The sequence below is a fragment of the Arachis ipaensis genome, chromosome B04 (assembly GCF_000816755.2).
Source record: "Arachis ipaensis cultivar K30076 chromosome B04, Araip1.1, whole genome shotgun sequence".
Lineage (NCBI taxonomy): Eukaryota > Viridiplantae > Streptophyta > Magnoliopsida > Fabales > Fabaceae > Arachis > Arachis ipaensis.
The window spans coordinates 30,433,654-30,438,659 of record NC_029788.2 but is presented as its reverse complement, the minus strand read 5'-3'; positions in this window follow the sequence as shown (position 1 = coordinate 30,438,659).

Below are 5,006 nucleotides of genomic sequence, written 5' to 3'. Positions count from 1 at the left end.
TGTACTTCTTGTTCTTTTGAATTAAAACATTTTTCTTTTAAGAGGGGTGATGGATTCATAGGACATTCATATCTTTAAGACATAGTTATTACTACTAATGATCATGTAATGAAGACACAAACATAGATAAGCATAGAAAACGAAAAACAGAAGAAATAAGAACAAGGAATGAATCCACCTTAGTGATGATGGCGTTTCAATGATGTTCTTGAGCTCTTCTATGTTTTTTCCTTGCCTTTTGTTGCTCCTCCTTCATTGCTTTTAGATCTTCTCTGATTTCATGAAGGATGATGGAGTGCTCTTGATGTTCCACCCTTAGTTGCTTCCAATAATTGTGTGGAAGAAAATGTATCCCCTGAGGTATCTCAGGGATCTCTTGATTTGCAGTCAAATATTCTACCACTGAGCTATAGACCCTTGATGGAAGCTTTTGTCTTCCCTTTCCTCTTTCTAGAGGCTTCTCTGGCCTTAGGTGCCATCAATGGTTATGGAAAAAAAACAAAAAAGCTATGCTTTTTACCACACCAAACTTAGAATGTTGCTTGCCCTCGAGCAAAAGAAGAAAGAATGAAGAAGATATGGAGGAGATGGATGGGAGTGTGTATTCGGCCATATGGGTGGGATTGGGTGGGAGAGAGAGATGTTGAATTTTGAAGGTAGTGGGTGTATGGATGTGAGTGGTAAATGGATAACAGAAGGGATGATCATGAATGGGAAGAGAGATGATGAGGTAGGTGGGGATCCTGTGGGGTCCACAGATCCTGAGGTGATCCTGTGAGGTCCACAGATCTTGAGGTGTCAAGGCATTTACATCCTTGCACCAATTTAGGCATGCAAAATGCCCTTGCACACAACTCTGGGCGTTCAGCGCCAGGTTGGTGCCCATTTTGGGCGTTCAACGCCCAATTTCTGCCATTTCTGGCGTTGAACGCCAGAACCATGCTTGTTCTGGGCGTTCAGCGCCAGGATGCTCCCATTCTGGGCATTCAGCGCCAGAACTATGCTCTGTTCTGGCGTTTGAACGCCAGACAGATGCTCCTCCAGGGTGTGATTTTTCTTCTGCTATTTTTAAAACATGTGATGCATGCAAGAATGCTATGAATGTCAAGATGAACATCAAGAACACTATGAATGTCATGTTGAACATCAAGAACATATTTTTGAAAAATTTTTTTAATGCAAAGAAAACATGCAAGACTCCAAACTTAGAATTCTTTAATGCTTACGCACTAAGAATTCAAGAATGTATATGTTAAACATGAAAAGACACAAAACAAAAATTCATCAAGATCAAACAAGAGGACTTACCAAGAACAACTTGAAGATCATGAAGAACACTTATAAATGCATGAAATTTTCGAAAAAAAATGCAAGATGCATATGCAAGTGACACCAAACTTATAATGTGACTCAAGACTCAAACAAGAAACACAAAATATTTTTTATTTTTATGATTTTCTAATTTTTTTTGGATTTTTATTTTATATTTTTCGAAAATTATATGAAAAAGAAAGGATTCCAAAATTTTTAATATGAATTCCAGGAATCTTGCCATGTTAGTCTAAAGCCTCAGTCCAGGAATTAGACATGGCTCACTAGCCAGCCAAGCTTTCAAAGAAAGCTCCATTCTAAAACACTAGACATGGCCAATGGCCAGCCAAGCTGTGATATATGGAATTACATACATTGAAGTGATTAGTTGAAGCCTCAGTCCAAAAGAATTTAGACATGGCTTTACAGCCAGCCAGGCTTCAACATGCTTCATGAAACAGTAGAATTCATTCTTAAAAATTTTGAATAAAATTTTTGAAAACATTTTTATTTTATTTTATTTTATTTTTTTTTTTGAAAACAAAAGAGAAATTTTTTTGAAAATATTTTTGAAAGATTTTTGAAAAGAAAACGAAAAGAAAGTTACCCAATCTGAGCAACAAGATGAACCGTCAGTTGTCCAAACTCAAACAATCCCCGGCAACGGCGCCAAAAACTTGGTGGACGAAATTGTGATCACATTAATGTAGTACTCTTTGTTCTTGTATGGAATCATTATTATGGCTCTTTACTATGTGTGGACACAACTCCGTTCAACTAACCAGCAAGTGCAATTTCAGCCAGAAAATACCTGAAATCACAGAAAAACACACAAACTCATAGTAAAGTCCAGAAATGTGAATTTCACACAAAATCTATTAAAAACATCCCTAAAAGTAACTAGATCCTACTAAAAACATACTAAAAACAATGCCAAAAAGCGTATAAATTATCCGCTCATCAGTGTACAACCTCCAAGGCATATCATGGTGAAAAACTTTGAAGAGGTTGACCAAGAGATAGATTCAATCATTGATGAATTCTTATGTACAATTGAATCCTCTCCCATTGGGCTTGACATGGAGATTGAAGAAGAAGACACCTCACCTTCCATACCCTTAGTAAGCAATGAAGAAGAGATTGAATTGGAAGGAAGCCACCAAGAGGAGGAGGTTGAGCAAGAAGCAAGCTCCATCATTGAAGATGATTCCACACCAACTAATGAGTCTTTTGGAATTGATGAATCTCCTTTATTATGTTGTGAAATTGATGACAAGGAGGACCGTACACAACCTCCAACACATGGTTTGAACAATGAAGGGTGTATAGAAGAAGTTGGTGAGCAAGGAATTGAAGTTGAAAGAAGCTTGCAAGGAGGTGGAGGTAGTCAAGAAGGAGCACAAGGGCGTAGACCTCACATTGGCTAAGTGTGGGGAGGTTCCCTTTCCTAAGTCACCATCATCCAACACAACATTCAAGTGGGTAAAATTCCTATCCCTAAGCTTTACTTTCTCACTTGAATATAGTTTGATTGAAAATGATGGTCAACTTAGAACTCTTTGTGAAGTTCATGATGGTTGCATGCTCAAATTTGAATGGCAATGATTGGTGTAAAACCAAATTGCATGGGTCTAGGGGAATGTTTGGATGCTCAATTGAGAATTCACAAGCCTTGTCACCCAATTTTAACTATGGTAGTCAACTGGAAGATGGGTGCAAGAACAAGGTTTGGGACCTCGGAATCCATTTCAACATTCAACACTCTTGGGGCCTTGTCATTTACTTGAGCTTACTTGAAGGCCTTGTGCGCCTAATTTGGGATCCCGGTGGACATTGGAGATGCAAACAATGGTGGGGATTCAAGGATGAATTCAAGCATAAACCACCCTAGCAAGGACCCCACCAAATGTCCAACTTAAGGACTTAAACTAAAAGTGCTAGGTGGGAGACACCCCACCATGGTAAATTCTTTCCATTCTCTTGTATATATAATCAATGAATGCATTGAGTTGCCATTGTTAGGTAGTTTTCTTCTTTTCATACTTTTGCATGTCTTTCTTTGATTGATTGCTTATTAGATTCACGCTTTGATTAGAATAGTTATTTTTGAATTGCATTTTGCTTGTAGTACAAGTTTTGTTTGATTTTGAAAATTTTTCAAAAACTAAAAAGATTTGTTGTTAAATTTGATTTGTGATTGTTTTAGAATGCCTGTTGATTAGGAGAGTGCCCTGTTTTTGAAAAAAAAAAAAGAAAAAGCGGGCATCGGCGCGCAAGCGCACAATGCGCGCGCGCCGGTGTGGTTTCACAACTCCTAGTACTAAAACCCGAGAGTTGTGCCCACTTTATGCCTACTTTGTGCCAGGCGATCCGCGTGTAAGCACGCATGGCGCGTATGCACCGATTGTCCCTGCCGCATCTGTGCTTAAGCACGCATGGCGCGCGCGCGGATTGTACGTGCTGCATCCGTGCCTGAGCACGCATGGCGCATATGCGCGGATTTGCACCCTATTTTTCTCCTTTCTCCTTTCTCCTTCTTTCTTCTTTTCTTATTCTTTCTTTCTACTTTTTTTTTCTTCTTCCTCTCTTGGAAAAATTTTTCTTTTAAATATAAAAAAAATTTAAATATATATAAAAAATAATAATAAATAAAATACTAAAATTTTTTTTCTTTTCTTCCATCTTCTTTTATTGTATTTCCTTATTTTCATTAATTACATTTTGATTTTGTTTTTATAGTTTGTTCTTATTTTCCTTTCTAAGTTTCTTATTTTAATAATGGTGTTGAATGCTCTTACTCAATTGTTGAAAATTTCTTGGTTAATCTTGGTGCTTCTTCACTTGTTTGATATTGTTCGGTGATGAAACTTTTAAATCAATGCTTAATCTTGTATGACTCTTATATTCTTTGTGCATTGATATGAACTTGCATGTCTTTCATGACCCACTCTTTCTAGTAGAACTTGATGCTTTTGAGTGCTCTTCATGTCTTGACTTTACTCTTGCATCAAGTGTTAGTTAATATGCCTTAGCTTATATTGTTTTCTCACTTACATGTGTAGCTAACATGTGGTGAGAACCTTACTCTTATTTGGCATTAGCCTCCGCCTATGTTCTACTTGCTTTGATATCTTTGATGTAGGCTTAATTATCCTTCTTTCTCTTTCCTTTTAGGTTGATCACCAAGAAGGAAAGGATTGGAAAGGCTTCTAAATGGGGCAACAAACAAGTTCACCTGCACAACCCTTTGAAGAAACTCATCAATTGTAGCAACCCGTCCACTTTACTCTTCTTTGCATGCACCGAGGACGGTGCAAATCTTCAAGTGTGGAGAGGTCATCCGACCGACCTCCATGGGTAACAACCTCTTTCTTTCAACACCAATTCTTAATTTCCTTTGCTAGTTAGTGTTGCATTGCATGATAGGTTGCATGATTAGTTAGAATTTGTACATATTTCACCATTTCTTTTTATGTTAGGACTACTTGGTTACGGTGATGACTTCTTTTCCAAGAAAAATTGTTCTAGGGCACCCTACCAATTTGAAAAATTTTCAAAATCAAACAAAACTTGTACTACAAGCAAAATGCAATTCAAAAATAACTATTCTAATCAAAGCGTGAATCTAATAAGCAATCAATCAAAGAAAGACATGCAAAAGTATGAAAAGAAGAAAACTACCTAACAATGGCAAC